The sequence below is a fragment of the Chiloscyllium plagiosum genome, unplaced genomic scaffold (assembly GCF_037043375.1).
Source record: "Chiloscyllium plagiosum isolate Xiang-an unplaced genomic scaffold, Cpla_swu_hap1 HiC_scaffold_49, whole genome shotgun sequence".
Lineage (NCBI taxonomy): Eukaryota > Metazoa > Chordata > Chondrichthyes > Orectolobiformes > Hemiscylliidae > Chiloscyllium > Chiloscyllium plagiosum.
This window is the reverse complement of record NW_028270187.1, coordinates 19,861,986-19,889,861: the sequence shown is the minus strand read 5'-3', so window position 1 is coordinate 19,889,861 and position 27,876 is coordinate 19,861,986. Positions and strand designations below refer to the sequence as shown.

Below are 27,876 nucleotides of genomic sequence, written 5' to 3'. Positions count from 1 at the left end.
CAGAATTTACATTCAGATTGACTCTACTTCATGTTCTGATGCCAAATGCTTTCTCTGTAATGCCTTTCTTACCCATTATTGTTAGCGTCGTCCATTTTGCCTGAGTTTGCACAAGGTTGTGATCCATTGAATATTTATGTTCCACCTTTTGTTCGCCCTGTAACCACATCTCTCTGGTGTCTAAATCCCTTTTATCTCTGTGTCATAAATCCATCTACCTTGTTGCAGAGTCTTTGTCCATTAATAAAAAAACATAATTTACTCATTCGCACAATTTCCTGTCACAAATGGATTTGCTGATCTACAGTTTTAGTTAAACTTTGTCCCATCCTGTTCCTTTCTGTTGTCTTCGGTCACATTCCCACGCTGCTCTGATGCTTCACGTTTTCTCTTTGGATTTGGAAAGCTCCTTCCACCTGAAGCCTGTCCCTGCATCCTCTCTGTCAGTTTAAAGCCGTGTCCATAAATGTACCAACGTAATTGGCCAGGACATTGTTCCACTGGAACTGTGCTGGGACCAATCTGAATGGATTTTTTTTAAAAAACAGGTATGGAATGTGGGTGTCTCTGGCTGACTCGCCTTTATTGCCCATCCCTTGCTGCCTTGAGCTAAGCAGCTGGCTCGCCCATTTCACAGGGTAATTGAGAGACAAACACTTTGCTGTGGGTATGTCGTGCAGACCACATGAGAGCGAACTGTTGTCTTTCTTTAAAGGTCAAGTGTTTGGATTTTTATCAATACTTATTTATGGATTGTTAATTCCAATTTTTAAAACATATATTCATTTAAAATTCCACATGGTTAGAAGTTAGAAAGAAGAAGAGGGGTGGTCACTATGTTGGGACTGTACTGGAGACTGTTGTAGACCCAACAGATACCAGAGGAGCAGCTGTGTAGAGAGATTGCAGATAACTATAGGAATAATAGAGAAGTATTGGCTGGAGATTTTAATATTCCCTGTATTGACTGGGCCACCTCGAGTATAAAAAGACCTGGACGGAGGGCAATTTTTCAAATGTGTCCAAAAAAGGTTCCTAAATCAATATGCAGAGGGCCCTATTCTACTCAGGCAGGTGCAACACTGGACGTCCCCTCAGAAAACGAGGTCGGGCAAGTGACTGAAGTGTCATTCAGAGAGCACTTTGGGTCCAATGCCCACAACTGTCTTCGTTTTAACATAGTTATGGAAAAAGATCAGCAGGTCCGCAGATTGAAGAGGAAAACTGGAACAGGGCCAGGTTTGGGGCCATTAGGCAGGATCTGGCCAGCGTCAATGCCGTGAATTTAAAATTGCACAACAGCCAGTTGTAGTCCAACTCGCTTTGGAAGCGCTGGTAATCACTGTAACAGATGAAGGGCTTAAACTAAGTATGTTTGATACTATATTCCATGACACTGCCATCCTGTTGCTATAAATTCTGTACCTTAGGATTGTGCTCCACAACCACCTGATGAAGAAGCAGTGCTCTGACAGCTAGTGCTTTCAAATAAACCGGTTGGACTGGAACCGAATGTCGGGTGATTTTTAACTTTGTACACCCCCAGTCCGACACCGGCACCTCCACATTATGATTCCAATCGATCGGGTGAGTCTGTTTGAAGGAAAAGGAACAACTGGCAAATGGGAGGCTTTTCAAAGTGTGATATCAAGAGTCCAGGGCCAGTATGCTCCATTGGATAAAGGGAAAAGCTGGCAGGTTTAGGGATCCTTGGCCGATGAGGGATAATAAGGCTCTGGTCTTGAAATGAAGACTGCATGCATTGGGTTTAAGCTTTCCGTATCTACATAAACTCTTCCATTCTTAAAGACGCAATCAATCTGTGGAGACCCTACAATCCTCTCACTCCCTGTAACACTCCCAATCTGCAGAAGTCATTCCAATGCCTGTGACTCTTCTGATCCAGACCAACTATCTATGCGCTATCTTTTCATTGCCAGCACCCACCCTGTCAATGTCTGCTCCTCCACTATATCCATCCATCTGCTCATTTCCATAATCTACCCCAGTTCTTACATGTATAAACATCACCCTCCCCGACAACCCTTCCCACTTTGACCAAACTGGAGGAGGTTACAAATGCTCCCTAATCTGTGAAACTGTCTCCAACCAAAATTGCTCTCTTTATCGCTTGGAAAATCTGTATGATTCCACTCCCTCCATATCAAAATAACCTGCAGAACCTAAGCCTTCATGTATCTATAAACATCTTCAGTCACGACTACCCTCCATATGTCTGTTTGTTTTTCCAATCTGTACAACCCACTTTATCTCTGTATTCAGCTCCATTCACCTGTAAGATTCATGTCTGTGTAAAACACCCCATCCTACCAACATCCTTATCCCTGTGAACTGATCCATCCCTCCCAACCTCCCCAGCTCCATGAAACTCCTGTAGGCCCTACAGCTCTCCACATTTCTGTAACCTGCTGTGGCTCTGTGCTCCTCCCTCCCTGTGAAACCACCTCCAGTCCCCACAACCCTCTGTCTCTGTTACCTCATACAACCTCAGCAACACCTCCTCTTTGTGTCTCTTCATTCAGACCCCATCCTCTACAGCTTCCCGAAACCTCTTCCTGCCATCATAACCCTCGCTATTTAGAACATAGAATAGGACAGCCCAGTACAAGCCCTTCAGCCCTCGATATTGTGCTGACCCTTTATCCTACTCTTAAGACTAAACAAACCTCCATTCCCTACATTTTGCTATAATCGCTGTGTCTATGCAAGAGTTGCTGAGATGTCTGTAATGTGTCTGAATCTCCTACCACGGCTGGCAGTCCATTCCACGCACCCACCACACTCTGTGTAAATAACTTATCTCTGATATCTTAGCTAAATCTTCCGCCAATTACCATAAAAAATATGTCCCCTTGTGATAGCCATTTTGCCATGGGAAGTTATCTCTGGTTATCCACGCAATTGATGCCTCTCTTGCCTGAAGATTCCTGAAGAAGGGCTCATGCCCGAAACGTCGATTCTCCTGCTCCCTGGATGCTGCCTGACCTGCTGCGCTTTTCCAGCAACACATTTTCAGCCCCTCTTTACCTTGTACACCTCTATCATGTGACCATTATTCTTTATTCACTCCGATCAGAAAAGCCCGAGCTTCCACAACTTACCTTCAATGGGCATGACCTCCAGTCCAGGCAGCATCTTGCTCAGTATCCTCTGTCCTATCTTTAAAGCTTCCCCATCCTTCCTATAATGAGGTGAACAGAACTGTTCACAGTATTCCAAGTGTGGTGTAACTGGGGCTCTATAGAGCTGCAGCAAAACCCTGGAACTCTTAAACCCAATCCCTCGCTAATGAAAGCCAACACACCGTATGCCTTCTTAACACCCTCTCAACTTGGGGAGTAACTTCAGGGACACAGGAACCCTCTGTTCGTGCACACTGCTAAGTATCCTGCCTTTAACCATGTAAAGTTCTTTTTCTGCAGAATCCTCCAATGTGAAACCATCCCTATCTTTGTAACTTCCTCCAGTCCCTACAACACTCATAAACTGTGAAACCTCCTCAAGTCCCAATATTCCTAATGCCTGCAAAATCCTCCAGTCCCGATAGTCCTCCCTAACTCTGTAAATGCCACCGGCCTCCAGTACTCTTCTGGGGAACATTGCAGAAGAAGGAAGAGTTGTAGTGTCCGGGCCATGTGACAGAGGTAGGAAGGGCTGCAGAACCTGGACGATGGTACAAACATGGGAAGGGACGTGGGTCCTGTAGGAGTGTAGAGGGAGCGGGATACATAGAGCCTGCAAGATGGAACCAAGAATGGATTACGGAAACTGAAGGATGTTATGATTTGAATCACAGATCATTTTTGATTGGACCATTCAGCCCCTCTTAGAGTAAAAGAGATGTACAGCAAGGAAACAGACCCTTTGGTCCAATCCGTCCATGCCGAACAGATATACCAATCCAATCTAGTCCCACCTACCAGCATCTCTGGTCAACATTCTTGCAAACCCTTCCTATTCATATACCCATCCAGATGTCTTTGTATCAGCCTCCACCACTTTCTCTGGCAGCTCATTCCATACACGTAGCACCCTCTGCGGGGGGAAAAAAAGCTCGTTAAGTCTCTTTTATATCTTTCCCCTCTAACCATAAACCTTAGCCCTCCAGTTCTGGACTGCCACACCCAAGGGTAAAGACTTTGTCTCTTTACCCTCTCCATGCCCCTCATGATTTTATAAACCTCTATTAGGTCACCCCTCAGCCTTCGAGGCTCCGGGAAAAACAGCCCCAGCGTATTCAACCTCTCAAACCCTCCAATCCTGGCAAAATCCTTGCAAATATTTTCTGAACGCTTTCAAGTTTCACAACATCTTTCCGATAGGAAGGAGACCAGAATTGGGCACAATATTCCAAAAGTGACCTAACCAATGTTCTGTACAGCCACAACATGACCTCCCAACTCCTGTACTCAATACTCAGACCAATAAAAGAAAGCATACCAAACGCCTTCTTCACTATCCTACCTACCCGTGACTCTGGAGCTATGAACCTGCATTCCATTTTCCCTATGTTCAGCAACACTTCGTCAGACCTTACCATTAAGTGTATAAGTCCAGCAAAGATTTGCTTTTGCGAAATGCAGCACCTCGCATTTATCTGAATTAATCTCCATCTGCCACTTCTCAGCCCATTGGTCCATCTGATCAAGATCCCATTGCAATCTGAAGTAACCTGTTTCACTGACCATTACACCTCCAATTTTGTTGTCAACTGAACACTTACAAACAATACCTCTTATGCTCACATCCAAATTATTTCTGTAAATAATGCAAAGTATTGGACACAGCACCGATCCTTCTGTCACTCCACTGGTCACAGGCCTCCAGTTTGAAAACCAACCCTCCCCCACCACACTCTGTCTTCTACCTTTGAGCCAGTTCTGTACCAATTGGCTAGTTCTCCCTGTATTCCGTGAGATCTAACCTTGCTAACCAATCTCCCATGAGGAATCTTGTTGAACACCTTACTGAAGTCCATATAGATCACATCCACCGCTCTGCCCTCATCAATCCTCTATGTTCCTTCTTCAAAAATCTCAATCAAGTTTGTGAGACATGATTTCCAACTCACAAAGCAATGTTGACTATCCCTAATCAGTCCTTGCCTTTCCAAATACACGTACATCCTGTCCCTTATGATTCCCTCCAACAACTTGCCCACTGATGTCAGGCTCAACAGTCTATAGTTTCCTGGCTTTTCTTTACTGCCTTCCTTAAATAATAGCAACACGATAGCCAACCTCCAGTCTTCTGGTTCTGATGTCCTGTTTCTATAGATCTTTGCCGGAATGGGTGAGCACAGCTTCAAATTCCCAGGCTGGGAGATGTGAATTCCAATGTGAATCTATTTTTCCGTTCTATCTGTGTGCCTGATGCTGACCTGGTGGTGCTCTGGTAGAAAGCACTCTCCGTGGATCTGGTAACCTCCAGGTCTGTGTTACTGACCAGAGCTCACCTCATCAAAGCCTTAATTTGGAATGTTCTTTATTTTAACATTTAAAAATGGCAGTTTTGTGAGATGCAGGTATTGAGGAGTTGTCATTTTTGAAAGAATGAAACTTTTGTCATTGACCCTGACCCATGCAATGGGGATTTGTGGATTCTGTTGTTCTCTACAGACTATCACTCAGAGGGTTGTATCACCAGGGAATCTGAGTGCAGATGGTCTTTGCCTGGAAGAGTGTGAATTTACCAGTTTATGTCGGCTAGGACACAGGGTTTCTGGAAATGTATAACTGTGTAAATACTTCACCGACTGGTTCAGGGATGAGTGCATTGGGCTCTGAGCACCAGCAGCTGGGAAACCTCATGCTGCTTGTATGTGGGGCATGGCACCAGACTGGGTGAGAGCCGCTCCCTGAGTAAATGACAGGTACGGAGCTTGGGATCCTCCTGCTGTGTTTGACCTTGTGCCATTTCGTTATCTCCCTCTCATGACGGTGTTCTCCAGTCCTGACAGTGTCCACTCCCTGTAAACCCTTCTTGCTGTTGAACATCTTCCTTCTCTCTCACTCCCTCCAGCCCTTCCAACCTGGCCTTCGTCTCATATCTCCTGCAGTCCCAAACAACCTTGCTCTTTGTTATCGCTTTGCTTTCCTTTGAGCTGTGTGGGAACAAACCTGAAGTAGGTTTGGGCCATTGGAAGAAAAAGACAACTCCCTCTTCTCCATCCTTGTCAGACTCTCGTTGTCTGCCTCTCTCCCATAAGGAGAAGGAAGCATCCTTTCAGCATCCACCCTGTACATTCCCCTGAGGATCTGTACATTTTAATGAGGAAGACTGTCTTCCTGATGATCCTCAGCGGCACAGCACCGAAGTGACATGTTTATGTTCTATAATTTTTGCAACCACTTCATTTTGCTCGACCCCTCCATCATTCTGAAGCCTCTCCCAGTCTGGACAGTGCTCCAAACCACTAATTACTGAGAATGCTCCAACCCCCGATCTCTGGAAACTTCCCACATTCCTACAATCCTCCTTGTCTGTGAGAACCCCTCCAGCTTCTACAGTCCTTCTAAATTATTGCATCTCCTACAGCCCTCACCATCTCCGTATGCTCCAGTCACTACATTTCTGCATGCATCTGTAAACCCCTCCAGTCCTTCCAAATCTACCTATCTTTCCAAAGTCCAACAATTCCAAAAACCATCCCTCTCCATGGAACTTCCACCAGAGGCAACTGGCCACCATATCTCTGTAATCCCCTGTGCGTCTCTCTTTCTCTGTTCCCAGCTTCGGTCCCTATAACTCTACTTCCATGTGCAACATCATCAAGTCCCTGCAATCCTCCCGAACTGTGGAACCTCCAAAAGACCTTACAATTCCATCTCGATCTCTAACTGCCTGCAGTGATTTGAAACTTCGGCAATTAAGGTCAGAGAATCATAGAGATGGTACAGCATGGAAACAAACCCTTTGGTCCAACTTGTCCATGACAATCCAGTCGCACCAAACAGCACCCAGTCCATCTCCCTGTAAACCCTTCCTATTCATGTACCCATCCATATGCCTTTTAAGTGTTGCAGTTGTACTAGCCTCCACCACTTTCTCTGGCAGCTCATTCCAAACACATACCATCCTGTGTGAAAACGTTGCCCCTTAGGTCTCTTTAATATCTTTCCCCTCTCAACCTAAACCTATGCCTTCTAGTTCTGGACACCCGACTCCAGGGAAAGTACTTTGCCTATTTATCCTATCCATGCCCCTCATGATTTTATAAACCTCTCTAAGGTCGCCCCTCATAATTTTATAAGCCTCGAGAAGGTCACCCATCAACATCTGACACTCCAGGGAAAACAGCCCCAGCCCGTTCAGCCTCTCCTTATAGCTCAAATCTTCCAACCCTGGCAAAATCCTTGTAAATCATTTCGGAACCCTTTCAAGTTTCATAACATCCTTCTGATAGGAAAGAGACCGGAATTGCACACGGTATTCCAAAAGTGGCTTAACCATGTCCTGTCCAGCCGCAACATGACCTCCCAACTCCTGTTCTCAATATACTGACCAATAAAGGAATGCATACCAAGTGCCTGCAACATCGTCGCACTCCCAAACATCTCTCCAACTCTGTGACCTCTATCCATCCCTCAAAGGCCCTCTCTCGGTGATACGCGCCATGCATTTGCAACAAGGCAGATGGAATGACAGCATTAACTGAAGAGAACAGATGTGATCGACATGTTGTTATGGAGATGTGGCTGCAGAATGACCATGGCTGGGATCTGATTATTGAGGGGTTGTAGGGAGTTAGGCAGGATAAGTAAAAAAAACAAACAAGGTCCCGTTTTGTTGTGAAGAAAGGATGCAGCCAGTGCATTAGTGAGACAGCCAATTTAATCTGGGAATCAAAATTTAGAGTAATGTTGAATGGACAACTTTCAAATAGCAAGGGAAATCTGGAAGATCAAATCACAATCCATGGAATCCATGGTCGTTGGTAAGTTGGATACAATATTTTCTTGGTGATAGTAGGAAGAGGCATGTGCAGTGGTGAGTTTCTGATTGGACGTCTGTGGCCAATGATGTTTCACAAGGATCAGTGCTGCGATATCTGTTTGTGATTTATATCTGTGATTCAGATGAAAAGGTCAGCAGTTGGAGTGGTAATTTTGCAGACGACATTTGGAAAGGCATGTAATGATTAGGGATAGTTGTGGATAGTGAGGAAGAGTGTTAAAGGTCGCAGCAGTGTGTCGATCAGCTGGAACGCTGGGCAGAGAAAGGGCAAATCGAATTTCATCGGGACAAGTGTGAGGTGATGCACTTATGAAGTCAAATGGAAGAGAGAATTACACCAATTGACTAATTGGAAACATTGATAAAACAGGCGACATTGGATGCAAATCCGTAGCTTCCTGAAAATAACAACACAGCAGGATGTGGTGGTAAAGGAGGAATATGGCATGCTTCCTTTCATTGGTCACAGTACTGAGTACAGACGTTTGCATGTCATGTTGTGACTGAATAAAACTTCATTCGGCCATGTTTGGTATGTTGTGTGTTGGTCTCATCGACACACTATGATGTGGATGCTTTGGGGACCGTGCAATAGAGGGTTACCAGAATGTTGTCTGGATGAGAATGTGTTTACTGTAAGGAGTATAGACACAGTTGGATTGTTTTGCGCGGGTATCGGCGGCTGAGGGGTGATCTGATACAGATATGTAGCATTAGGAGAGGCATGGATCGTGTGGATAGTTGGAATCCTTCTTCCAATGTTGAAATCTCAAATACTAGGGTGCGTTGGTTTAAGGTGAGTGTGAGAAGTTTTATGTGAGATGAAGGAGGCCAGTTTTCTTGCCAGAGAGAGTGGAAGCTGCTCAGGAGGTGAGAGAAGTGGCAACGAGTGCGAAGTTTTGAAGTGGCATTTCGATAGCCACATGAACAGGCAGAGAATAGAGGGATATCGCCCATGTGCAGGCAGATATGATTAGTTTAGATTAGCATCATGGTCAGCACAGCCATGGTGGGCCGAAGGGCCTATTACTCTGCTGTACTGTTCGATTTTCTAACTTAACGGCATCTACCCTGTCAAAGCCCCTCCGAATCCTGGATGTTTCATTCAATTTCTCTCCCATTCTTCAAAACCCCAATGGTTTAAAGTCAATCTACTCCACCTCTTCTCATTGGAAAATCTCGCCATCTCCAGGTCAGCCAAGTGAACCTTCTCTGGCCTGCCTCTGATACAGGAATATCTTTACTTAGGGCATGCATACTGTTCATTATAATCTAGGTGTGGTCTGACTTGCACCTTGCATCGTCTTCGCAAGACTTCCCTAATTTTAGACTGCATTCCCCTGTAAGAAATGCCAACATTTGATTTGCCTTCTCTACTACCTGCTAACACTGTAAACTACCTTTTACAGAATGATCCACAAAGATTCCCAAAACCCTTTGTGCAGTCAGTCTGAAACCAAACGGTGTTAGCCTGACAGTAAGTCGGGAACGTGCTGGAATGTGTTATAAAGGATATGACAATAAATGATAACTGGACGCTTATAAACAACGGGAGACGCATGATTTTATAAAAGGGGAATATTTTTTTAAATTTGTTGCATTCTATATTTTAGTGTGACTATAAATGGCAGAATAGTTAAATCTGGGGGAGGCTAGTAGCGCTCGGGGGATATTTTAAATTTCAGAAGCATTTTGACAAGTTTCAACAAGGGCTAAAAAATAGCCCGGGAGATAATAGGGCCCCTGAAATGTCAATGAGGCTGTCTATATGGAATCACTGCTGATGGGTGAGATACTGAACAAGTGTTTTGCATTAGGATTTACTTTGGAGAAAGAGATGGAAGCTCAGGACCTTGGGAAAATACATAGTGATGTCTTGAACAGAGTTCACATTGGAGAACAGGAGGTGCTGGATGTCTAATAATGCAAACCGTTAGATAAAACCTTGGGACATGATCAGCTGTATCCCAGCGCCTTGTGAGAAGCTACCAGGTCCCTCGCAGAGATGTTTGTGTCATCGACAGCCACTACAGACCAGTGAGACTGATGGTAGAGGTGGGTAAGTTGTTGGAGGTGATTCTGAGAGAAAGGATCATCATGCATTTGGAAAGGCAAGGACAGACTAACGATAGTCAGCATGGCTTTGTGTTTGGGAAATCATGCCTCAAACCTGTGTGTAGAGGTGGATAAGTGACAGATCAAAGCAGAGCAGTACATGATGTCCACATTAACTTTAGCAAGGCCTTTGACAATGGTCTGCATGGCAGACTGGTTAATAAGTTTAGATCACACATAACCAGGGAGCACTCACCAACTGGATACAAAATTGGATTGACGGTAGGAGACAGAACGTATTCATAGAGGGTTGCTGTTCAAACTGCAGGCCTGTGACCAGCGGTGTGCTGGGTCACTGTTGTGCATCATTTATATAAACAATTTGGATGAGAAGACAGGAGTCATGGTTAGTAAGTGTGTGAGTGACACTGAAATTAGTGGTAAAGTGGACAGTGAAGAGGGTTATCGAAGACTACAATGGGATCAACAGTACTGCTGGGTCAGAGAGGTTAGGAATAACAGGTGGAGAAATGCACAGTGTTGTATTCTGTTAAAGCAGACCAGGGCTGGACTTGTACAGTTAATGTTCGGACCCTGGGTAGTGTTGTCAATCAGTGACCCAGGGATACAGATACACAGTTCTTTTAAAGTAGCGTCACAGGTAGACAGGCTGATGAAGCCGGAATTTGGGATAGTTAGCTTCATTGGTCAGAGTATTGAGACTAGGAGTTGGGATGTCAGGTTGTATCTGTACCGGACATTCATGAGGTCACCATATAAACATTGTTGATTATCTGGAAAAACTCATCTTGTTCACATATGTCCTTTAGTTATGGACATCTGAAATTCTTACCTGGGCGTGCTGCCACACCAACGCCCCACCCACTCCCTTCCCACGGCAACCTGTTAGCCCAAGTGTAAGAGAACATATGGAAGGCCACATCGGTCTGTACAGCCACCTACAGGTTCCACTGAGAGTGAATGAGAGTCAGCCTCGTCTGTGACCCATCACCAATGAGATGATGAGATAGGAAGGCTGAATTCCCTCTCAATTATCCCAGCGCCTTTGTTACAAATTCCAATAACTCCCCGTTAATGCAGTGTCTAATAATGTAATGCTATAAAAGGGCTTTAACACTGTCCTTCCACTTTTGTGTTCTGACCGTTATTACCCAGAATTTGGTTTCCTATTGCATGATAATCTGAGGACACATATTTTGTTGGTAATCCCATTGTAATCTCGAACTGTGGGAGTTCCCCATTCTGCTTCCCATTCTGTCTGTCTTTCCACAATGTTGTCTGACCTCGAATATCAATGACTCACCTTTTTTGTTCACTCTGTGAAAATGTCACCGATTGTGATTAGACAGAAATCACAGTCACACGTCCATGTAACTTATTGCAAATACTTCATGCATTCAAATTAAGAAACAGCAATTTACTTTTTTTAATCACAATTTCCGTCACAAACCTATTTGCTGATGTACAATTTCAGTTAAATGCAGTCCCTTCCTGTTTCTTTCTGTTTGTCTTTAACCACATCCCATGGTGTTCCAGTATTTCAACCTTTCTCTTTGGACTTGGGAATTTCCTTTCACCTATACCGTGTCCCTCCTCATCTTTGTCAGTTTAAAGCAATCTGCATAATCCTGGTCATATGATTGACAAGGACATTGGCCCTAGCACCGTACCACCCATTCCAATATAATGGCTAACTCCTCCTTGAGTACTGGTAGCTGTTCCCACCGCAACAGAACCACGTCTTCTGACAGCATTATATAATCCTGACAACTTCCTGTACTCTGGTGATATTACTCAGTCTCTCTCCATGTGGTATCCCTCGCTGTGTGGGTCTATTTGCTGCCTCTGTCAGTGTTTCTCCCTCTTACAGCTTGTCTGATATCCTGAGTCAACAGAATTGTCCACTTCAGAGAGACGCAGCAGCGCAGGCCAGGAACGGAGACTGGGAGTTTTGTGATCTCTGGTGGACTCTGTGCCACTCTGCACAATTTATCCTCACTGCATCAGTCTAATTTCCCATTCTGTCTATTTCTCAGCCTCATGCAGGTAATCAGGATATTCCGAATTCATCACCTCATTGAAGACGCTTGGTCAGCCAGAGAGAAATGGTGAGGGAGGTCTGGAGCCTTAAGTAAATCCTGCAGCCGGTAAGATTACTCACAGTAAACAGCACAGGGAGGAGTTCGTGGCCTTCTATATTCAGACTCGGAAGACAGGGCATAGATACAGAGCTGGGCAAGGAACAGCGACATTCTAGGCTTCATTCCCACCATCTTGTGAGGGTCCTGCTCTCACCCCTGCTGTATTAGTCGTCCTTGAGACAGCACAGGGGATCGCAGGCATCAATCCTGGCCCATGCTGTATTAGTTATCTCTGTAATATCCTTCAAACACGATAATCCTTCCTCTGTTTAGAATCTCCTCTAGTCCACACCATTCTCTCTGTCACTGTCAGGTTGTCTAATCCCTAACGCCCTAATCCCTAACCTTCTCCAGTAGATGCTAATTTCCTTCATCCCTGCAAACCCCGACAGTCCTGTCTATCACTGTAAGCTCCTCCTACCAATACCACCCTCCATATCAATGTATTTGTCTTTTACCTCTCCATCGGTCCGTACCTAAGTAATCTTCTCCAGCTCCTACAACCCTTCCTTAGCTGTGAAAGATTTGTAATCTCCTTATCTTTCTCCAATTCTTCGATCTGAATTGTTTTGAATTTCACCCTCGTTCCCGACCCCACACCCATCTGGACCATAGGAACCTATTTCAGTTTGTGCAACCCTCCCCATCTGTGTAACTGTCTCCAACCCAGTAGCCTGGCATTCTCCATTGCCCTCCGATCTATGAAGTCTCCAGAAAGTAGAAAACGCCTTATATCTGTAAACGTCTTCTGTCACTACAACCTTCCATATCTCTGTTAGTATATACAATACTATCCTACTGAAACACACTCCTGTCTGTGCCGCTCAGTCTGCCCCTCTCCCTACATCCATCCCTATCCCTATTTCCAGAGTCTAATCCAGCTCCCTCTATCTCTGTAAATTCCTCTTATCCTCAATCCCCTTTGATCCACTGACATTTTTGACCAGATGTAAATCTGTTTAACTCAAACATCCTCGAGCCCCTGTAAGCCTCCCTATCTCTGTAACCTCTACCCGTCCGTTCAACTCCCCACTACGGAGGATTGACTCCCTGCATTTGCCATAAGGCAGATGGAATAACAGTAAACAGATATGATGGAACTGTCATTCCGGAGATGTTGCTGCAGAATGACCATCGCTGGGAAGGGAATATTGAAGGTTGTTGGGATATAGTCATAGAGCCAATGAGATGTACAACATGGAAACACATCCTTCAGTCCAACCCATCCATGCCGACCAGATATCCCAACCCAATCTAGTCCCAAGAGACAAACTAGGCAAAAGAACTCAACAAGTTGCGAAGAAAGGACGAGGTTAATGCATAAATGAGATAGCCACATGGAACTGAAGATCAAAATATGTATTCTATTTGGATGGAGCTGAGAATAAACAAGGGGCAGCAACCAGAAGCAGGAATTCCTTGAGAGGCACCAGTCAATGATGGTAATGTCAATATAGTTACAGTCAGATATAACTACATTGAATGTACTTGTAGCAAGGGCAATACAGTAATTGTGTGTGACAGTGGTCTCCATGCCGACTGGATTATTATTGAGTATCAGGGCTGGAATGGATGGAATCCTGGATTGGATACGAGATGGTTTACTGTAACATCACATCAAGGAGCCATCAACAAAATTGTCTACTGTAGCTCAAATGCTGTGTAACAATAAGTATCTAAAAATCCCATTATAAAGGAGCTTTGTGAGCAGAGACCCATAATGTTATGCTGGACATATTGAGTTTGAGTTCGGACCATGAGATGCAAGAGCGGAATTAGGCCATTTGGCCCATTGAGGATACTCTTGCTCTTCAATCAGATCATGGCTGACCTGATGATCTTTAACTCTACTTTCCTGCCTTCTTCACAAAACTCTTGTTTCCCTGATTCATTAAAACCTCACCATCTCTGCTGTAACTATTCTTAATGACCCAGCCTCAGCAGCCCCCGCAGTCAGGAATTCCCACAGAGTCAGTACCCTCTGAATGAAGACAATCCTCCTCCTCTCCATCTTTAATGGGTGAGCCTTTGCTGGGGTATTATGCCCTCTGGTTACAGATTCTCACACAACTGAAATGCAAGGAAGTGACAAATATGATTATTGCAGGTGACATGAAAATTGGTGGAGTTGGGGTGAATGAGCAAGGAGATCCAAGGTTGCAGGAGGTTACTGATCAGTTGGAAAGATATGGAGAGATATGGCAAAATGAGTTTAATCTGGACAAATGTGAGGTCATGTCAAAGTCAAGAAGAAAGTTAAGATACATAGGGACATTGATGAACAGAAGGATCTTGGTGCAAGTCAGTAACTCCCTGAAAATGGCAACAGAAGTGTTTCAGATGGGAAGGAAAGCAAATGGAACACTGGTCTGCATCGGTCACAGTATTGGGTACAGCGGTTTGCATCTGACGTTTGTTTGCCCACATTGGGAGTACTGTGTGCAGTTCTCATTTCCACACAAGAGGAAGGATGTGGAGACTTTGGAGAGGGTGCAAAAGGGGTTTATCAGCATGTTGCCTGCGTTAGGTTTTTTAAGTGTTGTTTGGTGTAAGAGGAAATTTAAACAAAGTTGATTTGTTTTGCGAGATTATCAGAGGGTGACAGGCGACCAGGTACAGGAACAAACATTGGGAGAGGAACAGATAATATGGATGGTCAGAATCTCTTTTCCAATGTGTCAGTTTTGAATACTAGAGCGCATAGGTTTAAGGTGAGAAAGAGAAAGTTTAAACGCGATGTGTGAGGCAAGTTTATTTTTTACATAGAGAGTGGAAGTTATCGAGGGTGTTTGTGGAAGCAAAAATGTGAGTGAAGTTTTGAAGTGGCATTTCGACAGAAACATGAACAGGCAGAGAATAGGGGGATACGGACCATGTGCAGATGGGATAATTTAGAATCGCATCACGGACAGCACAGACATGGTGGGCCGAAGGGCCTGTTGCTGTGCTCTACTGTTCTATTTTCTAACTTCCCAGCATCTGCCCGATCAGAGCCCCTCAGAATCTTGGATGTTTCATTCCATTTCTTTCTCTTTATCTAAACGTCAATGGGTTCAACCTCAACCTACTCCACCTCTTCTCATTAGAAAATCCCTCCATTCCCGGGATCAGCCGAGTGACCCTTCTCTGGACTGCCTCCAATGCGACAATATCTTTCCTTCGGGCACTCACACTGTTCATAATATTGTAGTGTGGTCTGACTGGTACCTTGCGTCATTTTAGCAAAATCTCCCTCGTTTTTAACTCCATTCCCTCTGTAATAAAAGGCAGCATTTGATTTGCCTTCTCTATTGCCTGCTGACCCTGTAAGCTACCTTTTTTAGATTGATAAACAAGAACTCCCACAACCTGCTTCCAGTCTGAAACCCAACAGTGTTAGCCTGACTGTAAGTCAAGAGCGTGCTGAAATGAGTGAGAAAGGATAGTCAATAAAAAAATAACTGAACCCTTAGAAACACATTTTATAAAGGAGAATGTGTTTTGAGCCTGTTGGATTTAATTTGTTGTGTGAGTATAAATGGCAGCATTGTAAGTATGTAGGAGGGATGTAGTGGTACGGGGGATATGGTGTATTTGATTTTTCAAAAGCCTTTACGCAAGTTTCAATAAGGGCTAATAAGTAACTTGGTAGAGAATAGGGCCTCTTAAATATCGATAAGGTCACCTATGTGCGGAACCTGAGGAGAAGGGTGACATATTGGACAAAACAATCTTGTCAGTATTTACTGTGGAAAAAAATATGGAAGCTCAGGAACTTAGGGATAAACATAGAGATGTCTTGGAAAGAATCCTCAACAGAGAAGAGAAAGTGCTGGAATCTTAAAACAAATAAAGTAGATCAATCCTCAGAAGCTCATTAGGTCTATGCTGGAACATTGTGGGAAGCTAGGGAAGAGATTGCAGTGTCCCGAACAGAGATATTTATATTATCAACAGACACAGTGAGGTGTCGGAAGACTGGAGGGAGGATAATGCTGGTCCGTCACTTAAGGGCTGCAGTGAAAAGCCAGGAAACTACAGCCCAGTGAGCCCAGTGATGGGGAAGTTGTTGGAGGAGATTCTGAGAGAAAGGAGCTACGTATATTTGGAAAGACAAGGGCTGATTAGAGATAGTCAGCATGGCTTTGTGAGTGGGAAACTGTGTTTTACACACTGGATTGACTCTTTGAGGAGGTGGCCAAGAGATGGAAAGTCAACGTTGGCCACATGGACTTCAGCAAAGCATTTAACTGGGTTAGAAGGGATGTAGAACATCTAGTCAAGAGGAAGAAGGAAGCTTATTTAAGGTTGAGGAAGCAAGGGTCAGACAGGTTCCGAGAGGGTAACATGGAGCAGCACGACGGCACAGTGGTTAGCACTGCTACCCCATAGCACCACGGACTCCATTTCGGTTCCAGCCTCAGGCGACTGTCTGTGTGGAGTTTGCCCATTCTCCCCGTGTCTGCGTGTGGTTCCCCTAGGTATTCCAGTTTTGCCCACAGCCCAAGGATGTGCATGTCAGGTGACTCAGCCAAGCTAAATTACCCATAGTGTTCACGGATGTGTAGGTTTGGCGAATTAGCCAGGACAAATGGAGAGAATTAGGTTGGGAGAATGGTTCTGGTTGGTGTACAGTTTGGAGGGTTGATATGGAGGCATTGGGCCAAATGGCCTGTTTCCACAATGTAGGGACTCTCTGAAGGTACCAGGAAGGAACTGATTAATGGACTTAGGACAGCTAGAAGGGGGCATGAAAAAGCATTATTGGGAAGGATTAAGGAAAACCGTAAGGCATTCTCCACTTATGTGAGGAACAAGAGTATGGCCAGAGTGGGGGTAGTGCCGATCAGGATAGTGGAGGGAACTTGTACCTGAAGTCGGAGGAGGTAGTGGATTTCCTTAATGCATACTGTGCTTCAGTATTCACTCCTGAGAGGGACCTTTGTTATTTGTGAGGACAGCGTGAAACAGGCTGATATATGTGAACAGGTTGATGTTAAGAATGAGGATGTGCTGAGTATTGTGTAAAACATAAGGATAGATAAGTCTATTGGACCAGACGGGATGTGTCCAAAGTTACTACACGAAGTGAGGGAAGAGATTGCTGTGCACTTGGCAATGACCTTTGTGCCCTCACTGTCCACTGAGTTGTACCAGATGGTTGGAGGGCGGCAAATGTTATTCCCTTGTTCAGGAAAGGGAATATGGATAACGCTGGGAATTTCAGACCTGTCAGTCTTATATCTGTGGTGAGCAGATTATTGGAGAGGATTCTGAGACAGGATTTATAATTCCTTGGAAAACCATAGTTTGATTAGAAGTAGTCAGCATGGCTTTGTAAGGGGCAGGTCATGCCTTACAAATCTTATTGAGTCCTTTGGCAATGTGACAAATCACTTTTATGGCTCATTCAGAAAGTATAGAGACATGGGATACAGGGAAACCTGTCTATCTGGATACAGAATTCCTGGCTCATAAAAGATCGAGGGTGATGATGAATGCAAAGCACTCACCCTGCAGCTCAGTGTCCAGTGGTTTTCTGTAGGGAGAGGTTACAGGACCCTCCGCTCTTTGTGGTTTTATAAATGACTTGGATGTGTGAGTGGAAAAGTGGGTTAGTAAGTTTGGCAATGACACGAAGGTTGGTGGAATGGCTGAGAATGTGGAGGGCTATTGTAGGTTGCAGCTGGGCAATGACAGAATGCAGAGCTGGGCTGCGAAGTGGCAGATGGAGTTGAATCTGCAAAAATATGAAGTCATTCATTTTGGAAGACTGAATTTGAATGCATAATACATGGTTAAAGGTAGGATCCTTGGCAATGTGGAGGAACAGAGGGATCTTGGGTTCCAAGCCCATAGATCCCTGAAAGTTGCCACACAAGCTGACAGGCTTGTTAAGCAGGAATATATTGTGCTGGATTTCATTAGCTGGGGGATTGAGTTTTAAAGCCATGAAGTTATGATGCAACTCTATAGAGCCCTGGTTAGATCCCACTTGGAATATTGTGTTCAGTTCTGGACCCCTCATTACATGAAGGATGTGGAAGCTTTAGAGAGGGTAAAGAGGAGATTTACCAGGATGCTGCCTGTACTGGAGAGCATGTCTTATGAAGAAAGGTTGAGGGAGCTAAGGCTTTTCTCATTGGAGTAAAGAAGGCTGAGGGGTGACTTGGTAGAGGTGAAGACGATGATGAGAGGCAAAGAGAGAGTGAATAGTGAGAGCCATTTTTTACCCTGACATAAACAGCTATTACAAGGGGGTATAATTTTCAGGTGATTCTCGGATGGTTAAGGGGAGATTTCAGAGGTAGGTTCGTTACATAATGAGTGGTGGGTGAGTGGAATGCATTGCCAGTGGTGGCAGTAAAATTAGATGCATTCGGGACATTTAATATACTTCTGGATAGGCACATGGATGATAATAAAATGAAGGGTACGTCGGTTAGTTTGATCATACAGTCAGATAAAGGGTTGGCATGGCATCATGGCCGAAGGGTCTTGTGCTGCACTGTTCTGTGTTCTGTGTCTGTATGGTAAACTGGGTAATAAGCTCAGATCAATGTAAAAGGATATGGCATTCAGGAGGAGCGTGGGAACTGGTTACAAAATTGGGCTTGATGGTAGGAGACAGAGGGTGATGAGAGACATTTTGTTTTTCTCACCGGAGGCATGTGACCAGCGGTGTAGTGGGCCACTGTTGTTTGTCATTTGGATAAATGGTTTGGATGGGAATATTGGTTTTGTGGTAAGTAAGTTTTCTGGGTGGCACTGAAATTGCTGGTAAAGTGGACAGTGAAGAAGGTTATCTGTGATACAACTGGATGAACAGTACTGCTGGGATAGTGGGCTGAAGAATAGCAGATGGAGTTTAATTAGATAAATGTAAAATGTTCCATTTTGGTGAAACAAACCAGGGTGGGACTTGTCCAGTTAATGTTCGGGCCCTGGGTAGTGATGTCAGTCAGTGACCCAGGGATGCAGGTAGACAGTTCTTTGAGTGTGGTGTCACAGGTAGACAGGCTGGTGAAGCAGGCGTTTGGGGTGGTTACCTTCATTGGGGAGAGCATTGAAAGTAGGAGAAGGATGTCATGTTGTATCTGTACAAGACATTGGCAAGACCACCATGAAACCATTGTTGATCAGCAGGAAGAACTCATTAGATTCACTTACCTCCTTTACTGAAGGACATCTGACATTCTAACCTGGTCTGGCCTCCACGTGAATCCAGATCCACAGCAATATAGCCGACCCTGATCTGCCCTCTGGGCAATTAGCAGTGGGGGCAAAGAATACTGGTCCAATCAGTGACCCCCACATCCCATGCATGAATAAATAAAAAATTATATGTCCCTCCCTACCTCTGCAAACCCCTCCAGCTGCAGCAATCCGTACTGGCTTTGTAACACCGTTCAGGCCCTGAACACTCTCTGTAACACTCTCACCACCTCCAGCACCTTCACCTCTCCCTGTTCGTATCGTGTCATTAAGCCCTGACAATTATTCCCCTTCCCACTGCCTTCTTCCTGCTAGCAGACACGCTGCAATCCCTTTTAAACATACTCCTAAAACACTCTTTCACTTCAGGATTTTAAGTACTTTGTAGTGATCTTCTAAGCCTCATAATCTAATATGATCCATTTTGTCCTTAATGAGAGATGGGAGGGAATTTCTTGCTGAAGTTTTGTCTATTTCAATCGAATGTTCTTTTGTTGAATATTTTACACTGTTCCTTCAAATGTTTTCCACTGTTCATTTACAGACACATATTTCAGTCTGTTTCGCCTCTTTACCTTGGTCAGTTCTCATCTCAAACCCATGTAATTGGCTGTTTTTGTTTCTAGTTGTAGCTTGTCCTTTCTGTGATTCACTTTAAAGCTATATATTTCTTTAAACTGCACTTTCTCATAATTTCCCAGAGGATCTCTCCGGGTGACATTACTCATTCACTAAGTTTCATCACACAACGGTCGCTCTGAGATAGTTATGTCCCTCGCCAGTTGCACAATGTGTTATTCAAAGAAACACTGAAAAAAAAATTCTGAACTCCTCTTCCAATATTGCTCTTGTCAGTGTGAATGTCCCAGATTTTGGGAATATTGAAATTTCCCAAAATTATCACAATGCTTTTATTAAAAATTCTAATTGATTCCTGTTTATTGCAGTGATGAGCAATGAAATGCTGTTCGGTGGCTAAAACTGTCCTGCTGCTTGTGTCCTTGGCAAGTAGTAGCCAGAATTTACATTCAGACTGACTGTACTTCATGGTCTGCGGCCAAATGCTTTCTCTGTAATGCCTTTGTTATCCATTATTGTTAGCGTTACCCATTTTGCCTGAGTTTGCACAAGGTTGTGAACCATTGAATATTTGTGTTCCACCTTTTGTTCACCCTGGAACCATGTCTCACTGTTATCTAAATCTCTTTTATCTCTGTATCTCAAATCCATCTACCCTATTGCAGCGACTTTGTCCATTCCAAACAAAACATAACTTTCTCTTCCCCACAATTTCCTGTCACAAACCGATTCACTGATGTACAGTTTTAACAAAACTTTTTCCCATCCCGTTCCTTTCTGCTTGTCTTCAGGCACATCTCCATGCTGTACCATTGCTTCATCTATTCTATTTGGATTTGGAAAGCTCCTTTCACCTGAACCCTGTCCCTGCATCCTCTCAGTCAGTTTACAGTCCTGTCTATAAACCTAACGACATGATTGGCCAGGACACTGGTCCCAGCACATTTCCAGGGGAACCCAGTGCAACGGGATTGTTTTTATTAACTCATGGGATATTGGTATCTCTGTCTGATCTGCCTTTCTTTCCCAGCCCTAGCTTCCCTTGAACTGAGTAACTTGCTCGGCCATTTCAGAGGGTCATTGAGAGACAAACACTTTGCTGTGAGTATTTTGTGCAGACCACGTGAGGATAGGCAGATGTCCTTCTCGAAATGACAAATGTTTGTATTTTTTGTACATCAGCAATTGTCTCATATTTATTTATGGATTATTAATTATTATCTTTAAAAGTATTGTTTTCAAATTCCCCCATTTCTGATGGTGGGATTCAAACATGTCTCCCCTGAACATTAGCTGAGGTTTTAAATACATGCTCTAGCAATAATACCACTAGGCCATCACTTCGCCTCTCACTGGTTGCTCATTCCTGACCAGTTATACCATCATGAAGCAGAACCCCTTCTTCTCACACAATTGATTGATTCTGAGACCTTCCGACACGATTGTTTGAGCCTGATACCTTCCAGCACTCTGGTGATATCACACAGTATCTCTCTCCATGTGGTATCCCTCACTGTGTGGATCTAATTGCTGCCTCTGTCAATTCCCCTAGCTCTTATAGTTACTTCAGATCATGAGTCAACAGAATTCTCCACTCCAGAGAGACGCAGCAAGGATGGAGTCTGGGATTTTCCAGATCTCTGTTTTACTCAGGACCATTCTCCATGTGTAACTCTCACTACATCAGTATAATTTCCAATTCTGTCTATTTGTCTGTCTCCTGTAGGTACTCAGGAAGGTCCTGACTCAATAGATTTCACAGCTGCTGGGTGTCTCGTCCATCACCACATTGAAGATGGTTTGTCAGCCAGAGAGACCATGGGCAGGGAGATCTGGAGCCTTCAATAAATCCTGCAGTGGGGTAAGATCACTCAACGTGCACAGAGCAGAGAGCAATGAGAGGGCTCCATATATCGGCTAACAAGACATGACATAGATACAGTGCTGGAGGGGGAGTAGAGTACAGACAAACCTCAGGCTTAATCACCACCCCTGCTGTAAGTTTTGTTGTACTCAGACAGTACCGGAAGTGTCACAGTTACCAATCCAGGCCTGTGCTGTCTTAGTGAGCATCAGTGCAACAGAGGGGAAAGCAGGCTTCCCAAGAGAGGGTGGGAATGCTGCCTGGGATTTCTCTTCTGTATTTCCCTCTCCAGAATTGTATCTATAGCATGTCGCATGGACCTGTGTCTTCAATAATTTTTAACTCCTATAACAGTTCCTGACCCTGTAACCTCCTCCCTTCCCTATAGTCCGTCCACATATTTGAAATGTACTGCATTCCAGCCTACCATCCCTATCTCTGTAACTTGCTTCAGTGTCTACAACATGCCTTATCTCGGTCGTCTCCTCCTCAAATGACACAGTCATGCAGCACGGAAACAGAACCTTTGCTTTGATCCAACTAGTCGATGCTGAACACGTTTCCTGAACGAGTCGCGTTTCCCTGCAATTGGCCCGTATCCCTTCAAACCTTCTCCTCTCCATGTATTCACCCAAATGTCTTTTCCATGTTGTCATTGTGCTTCTCTCCATCACTTCCCCTGGCAGCTAATTCAATTTGTGCACCATGCTCTCTGTGAAAAATGTTCTCCTCTGATCCCTTTTAAGCCTTCCCTCTCCCACCTCAAATTTCTGCCCTCTAGTTATGGACTCCCTTAGCCTGGGGTAGAGACCTTCACTATTCACCTTACCTGTACCCCTCATGGTTTTATAATACTTTATAAGGTCACCCCTCAGCCACCTACGCCCAATGGAAATACGAAGGACAATGATATAAATATTTCTGTTCGTGTCCCTGCCACTACTTTACTACAATGTTCTGGGATACAGTTGTTCAGGACCTTGGGCTTTTTCTACATTTGTGTTCTAAGACCTCCAGCACCATCTCTCCTATAATGGGGACTCTCTACAAGCCATCACTGTTTCTTTCCCTTTGTTTCCTAGTCTTTGTCCACAGTACGTTCTGACATGAAATATTCATTTAGGGTCTCGCCCATCACCTGAGGGGCCTTATTGTCTCTCTAGTTGTTTTTTTGTACTTGTATGCTGTAGAATCTCCTTGCATTCTCCTTAACCTTATCTGCCAAAACTATCTCATTCCCACTGTTGTGCTTTCCAGCTTATCCACCCTATCCTTGGAAGTCAAACCCTCCAGTATCAGTAACATCTTCATTAATCTTTGCTCCGTGTACAGTTTCAGAAAATGCTTCCTAAATCGGGAAAATCAGGATTCTACACAGTACTCCAACTGGGGACCCAGCAATGTCTTGTACAGCCGTACCATGATGTACCAGCTCAATGCTCTGACCCCATGAGGGCAAGTGTACCCAATCCGCTTTCACCATCCTGTCCACCTGTGACACCACTGACAAGGAACAATGTCACTGCACCCCTTGGTCTCACTGTCTGTTCGACAGCATTGAACAGGGCCCTACCATTAACAGTATTAGTCATCCCGGTTTTGTCTTAACAAAATCCATTAATTAAAATCCATCTTTCATTCCTTGACCCACTTGTCCAGTTGATCAAGAGCCTCTTCGATAACTGTCTTCACTCCCCACTGTAACACTTATTTTGTTTACTAACGATGATTCCTATATTCTCGTTTATGTAAATAATGCACATGTGGGCCAAGCACCTATCCTTGTGGCACACCGCTGGTCAGAGCTTCCAGTCCACACAACAACTCTCTCCCACTACCCTCTGTCTCTTACTGTCAAGCCCATTTTGTGTCCATTTGTCTCGCTCTCCCTGATTCCATGTGATCTAACCTTATTAACCAGTGCACCACACTAAACCCTGTCAAAGGCCTTGCTGAAGTCAGGATAGACAATGTCTACTGCTCTGTCTTCATCTATCTTCTTAATCACCTCTTCGCAAACTCAATCAAGTTTGCGAGACACTACTTTGTACACACAAAGCTGTGCTGACTATCCCTAATAAATCCTTGCCTTTCCAAATGTATGTAACTCCTGCCCTACAGAATCGCTTCCAACAACATTCGCACCACTGACATCAACTAATTGGTCTTTTGGCCCCTGGATTTCCCTCGCAGCCTTTCTTAAATACTGACACAGCATTAGTCACCCTCCAGACTCCCAGCTCAATACCTGTAGCTGTCTTTGATCGAAATATCTCTCTAAGGGGCCCCGCAATTTTGTTCCCTAACTCCCCTCCCCCCCCCCCCCCCCCAAATGTCATGGGATATACCTGATTAGTTCCGAGAGAGTTGTCTACTTTTTATGCGTTTTAATACTTTCAGCACCTCCTGTTCGCCAATGTGGACTCTTGTGAAGACATCACTGTTTATTTCCCTGACTTCCCCAGAGTTTCTCCACAGTAAGTTCTGACGTGACATTTATGTTCAAACTGATAGAATTGTGGTAATTCTGCCACAGTGCTCCCCGACAGACACTTCAGTCCCAGTCCCTACTTTTGTTTCCCAAGGGGAGGTCAGGTTTTATCCCTTTCTGCAGTCAGGCCATTTCCATATTGACTGAGACAGTTTTCTTGAACATCCTGAACGAATTCTTCCTATCTAAGCTGTATACATTATGGCAGTCCCAGTCTAGTTATGGAAAGTTAAAATCCCTGACCATTACAACCCTATTATTCTTAGATATCTGAGATCTCCTGATATATTTGCTGCTCTATTCCCCGTTGACTATTGGAGGCCTGTACTACAGTCATATCAAAGTGATGACTCATTCTTATTTCTCAGTTCCACTAAGAGAATTTCACTGGGCGATCCCCAGGCAAACCCTCTCTAAGTGCTGCAGTGATTTTTTTCACTAATCAAGAACTCCACTCTCCCTCCACTTTTGTTTCCTGTTCTGTCCTTCCTCTAGCATCTGTCCCTGGAACATTGAGCTGCTGGTCCTGTCCCTCCCTCAGCTGTTGTTCTGTAATACCTGTGATATTTCAGTCCCGTGTTCCCATCCATGCCATGCGCTCATCTGCCTTATCTGTCAGGCCTTTTACATCAAAGTAAGTGCAGTTTAATTGATCGGTTTTCCCTCATTGCCTGCTGTGCTCTTGCCTGCCTTATCGATTGAAATGACTCTTTGAAATTCAGTCCCAACCTCAGCCTTCAGACTCTAGCCTGAGACCATCCCCCTCACTGTGGACAACACCCTCACCCTTCATGTCATCTGTAAACCTTCTGCTATCACATCCAACTCATGAATGTACATAATAAACAGCGATGGTTCCTGCACAGATCCCTGTGGTACACCCGCTGGACAAAGGCTTTCAATCACAAAACCAACCCTCCACCAATTGCGGAGCCAATTTACCAACGTACCTTGGATCCCATGGGATCTTCCCTTTAGGACCAGCCTTCCATGTGGGACCTTGTCAAAGGCCTTAATGAACTCCAAGGAACCCACATCATCTGCACTGCCCTCATCAATATTTTTAATCGTAATTTCAAAGAAAACTCCACTGAATTCATCAGACAGGATCTTCCTTTGCCAAATCCATGCTGACTATCCCTAATTGCTTCCTGCCTTTCCAGTTATTGATTCAAACTGTCCCTCAGAATTGTTCCCAATAATCTCCCTCCCCCTGCTGTCAGACTGTCTGCTCTGTAATTACCTGGCCTATCCTTTGGGTCCAGTGACCACAACTGTCTTCGTTTTAACATTGTTATGGAAAAAGATTAGACAGATTGACAGATTACGGTGTGAAATTGGAGCAGGGCCAGATTTGGGGCCATTAGGCAGGATCGAGCAGAGGTAGATTGGGTGAATTAAAAATCACACAACACCAGGTTATAGTCCAACTGGTTTATTTTGAAGCACTAGCTTTCGAAGCGCAGATGATCATCCTAAAAGATGAAAGGCTGAAACTAAATGTGTTTGATATTACATTCCATGACACTGCTATCCTGTTGCTATAAATTCTGAGCCCTATGATTGTCCTCCACAACCACCTGATGAACACACAGTGCTCTGAAACCTAGTGCCTCCGAATAAACCTGCTGGACTGGAACCTGGTGTTGTGTGATTTTAAACATTGTCCACCCCATTCCAACAACGTCTCCTCCACATTATGATTACCATCGATTGGGTGAGTCTGTTTGAAGGAAAAGGAATGACTGACAAATGGGAGGCTTTTAAAAGTGTGATCTCAGGAATCCAAGGCCAGTGTGTTTGAGTGAAGGGAGAATCTGGCAGGTTCAGAGATCCCTGGCTGATGAGAGATCTTGAGGCTCTGTTTAGGAAAAAGAAAGCAGCATACATTGACTTTAAGCTATTTGTATCTTTTTCCAGTCCGAAAGATACAATCAATCTGTGGAAACCGTACAATCCTCTCAGGTCCGTGCAGCACTCCTGATCTGTAGAACTCACTCCAATGCCTGTGACTATCTGATTCACTTCCGAAAAGACTCACTATATGTGTAACATCCTCCCGTGGCTATCTCCTACCCTGTCAATGCAAGCTGTTCCAGTCTCTCCATCTCGCCACTCATCTCCATAACCTTCTCCAGCTCTTACACCCCTATCTGTGGAAACGTCACCCTCCCCGACAACCCATCCCAATTTGACAAAACTGCAGGAGGTTACTAATGCTCCCTTATCCGTGAAACTGTCTCTAACCAAAATTACTGTCCTTTCCTCCTGGTAAAAAATGTCCGACTCCACATCCTCTATATCGAAATAACCTGCAGAACTTTATTCTTTCTTTAACTATAAACATCTTCACTCGCGACTGCACTCCACATAGCTGTGTGTTCTTCTAATCTATAAAACCGTCTTGATTTCTATAAGCTGCTCCATTCACCAAAACCACTGCTGTCTGTGTGAAACTCCCCATCCTACCAACATCCTTCACCTCTAAACTGCTCCATCCCTTCCAATCTCCCCATCTCCATGAACACCTGTAGGCCCTACTTTCGAGGAGCTATGGACCTGCATTCCCTCGGACATTACCAGGATCTGATCAGGTGTACCCTTGAACTCTGTGGGAAGCTAGGGAAGTGATTGCTGGGCCCCTTGCTGAAATATTTGTATCATCGATAGTCCCAGGTGAGATGCCAGAAGACTGGAGGTTGGCTAGTGTGGTGCCACTATTTAAACAAGATGGTAAGGAAAAGCCAGGGAACTACAGACCGGTTCGCCTGACATCAGTGGTGGGCACGTTCAAGGAGGGAATCATGATTTGCATGTATTTGGAAAGGCAGTGTCTAATTAGGGATAGTCAGCATTGCTTTTTGTGTGGGAAATCATGTCTCAAGAAATTGAATTGAGGTTTTTGAAGAAATAACAAAAAGGATTGATGAGAGCAGAGCAGTCAATGTGAGCGATATGGACTTGAGTAAGGTGTTCGCAAAGTTTCCACATGGGAAATTAGTGAGCAAGGTTAAATCTCAGGGAATACAGGGAAAACCAGCCATTTGGTTCCAGAACTGGTTTGAAGCTAGAAGACAGAGGGTGGTGATGGTGTTTTTCAGACTGGAGACGTGTAACCAGTGGAGTACCACAAGGATCGGTGCTGGGTCCACTATTTTTGTTATTTATATAAATGATTTGGATGTGAACATAGGAAGTGTAGTTAGTAAGTTTGCAGATGACACCAAAATTGGAGGTGTTATGATAGCGAAGAATGTTACCTCAGATCTGGATCGGGTGGGTCAATGGGCTGAGGTGTGGTAGATGGAGTTTAATTTAGATAAATGTGAGGTGCTGCATTTTGAGAAAGCGAATCCCAGCAGGACTTATGCACTTAATGGTATGTTCCTGGGGAGTGTTGCTGAACAAAGAAACTTTGGAGTGCAGGTTCATGGCTCCTTGAAAGTGGAGTTGCAGGTAGATAGGATAGTGAAGAAGGTGTTTGGTATGTTTGCGTTTACTGATCAGAGCATTGAGTAGAGGAGTTAGGACGTCACGTTCTGGCTGTACAGGAC

General features: G+C 44.4%; 1 long non-coding RNA gene across 1 annotated transcript in view; it reads left to right on the top strand.

Annotated features, from left to right (window-relative positions):
• The window catches only part of LOC148135644 (uncharacterized), a 74,741-nt gene that overhangs the window by 7,792 nt on the left and 39,073 nt on the right, over positions 1 to 27,876 (top strand). Inside the window, exons 2-3 of the long non-coding RNA XR_015755054.1 lie at positions 12,090 to 12,200; positions 20,998 to 21,068. This is a non-coding gene — a long non-coding RNA (uncharacterized LOC148135644). The remainder of the gene's footprint in view (positions 1 to 12,089; positions 12,201 to 20,997; positions 21,069 to 27,876) is intronic.